The sequence below is a fragment of the Gossypium arboreum genome, chromosome 8 (genome assembly GCF_025698485.1).
Source record: "Gossypium arboreum isolate Shixiya-1 chromosome 8, ASM2569848v2, whole genome shotgun sequence".
In the NCBI taxonomy this organism is placed as follows: Eukaryota; Viridiplantae; Streptophyta; class Magnoliopsida; order Malvales; family Malvaceae; genus Gossypium; species Gossypium arboreum.
In genome coordinates, this window is record NC_069077.1 from 17493454 (window position 1) to 17494297 (window position 844).

Sequence of the window (844 nt, forward strand, 5' to 3'; positions counted from 1 at the left end):
CATGCCTGGGACATGGCATCAGCCATAATATGAGAGCCAGTGTAAGACCATGTTTGGAACATGGCATAGGCGACATTGTGAGAGCCAGTGTAAGACCATGTTTGGGACATGGCATCGACCAAGCTATGAGAGCCAATGTAAGACTATGTTTGGGACATGGCATTGGCCTCGACATGTGAGCCAGTGTAAGACCACATTTGGAACATGGGATCGGTAATTCACCCTCTTGTGTAAAGCTTGTCAGATATCCTTTAGTATTCCAAATGGTTTCATGGGTTATTTTAAAATTTTATAACAATGATATAGAATGATATAATCATGTTATGAGTGGTACATGTTCTTATTTGAAATTCATGAGATATGAGTCTACTTAGGTTGCCTTGATGGTAAGAATGACATGAGTAAGTTCTAGCTAAGATAATAGTTTTGGGACGATATTGAAATCTTTGGTTTATACTTGCGATATATATATATATATTTATATAAGCATGTAGTGATATTTACCCATGTTCACTCAAGAATGTTGTGGATTTATAATATGCATGGTTGATGTAGTTACTTATTTATATGCAACTTACTAAGCTTTATGCTACTAAACTTTATGCTTACTCCCTCTCATTTCCATTTTCTTATAGTGCCACCAAACTAGCATCGGGGATTCAGAAATGTCGGAGGCATCGATCACACTATCACCTAAAGCTTTGGTATAGCTAGTTTAATATTTTGATTTTGGCATGTATAGGGACTTGAATCTTTTGTTTAGTGTCTTGTTAGTTTGACCATAAGAATTGGCTCATATGATGGATGTGATATTCATTTTGTATAGGCTATTAATGTTGGCTAA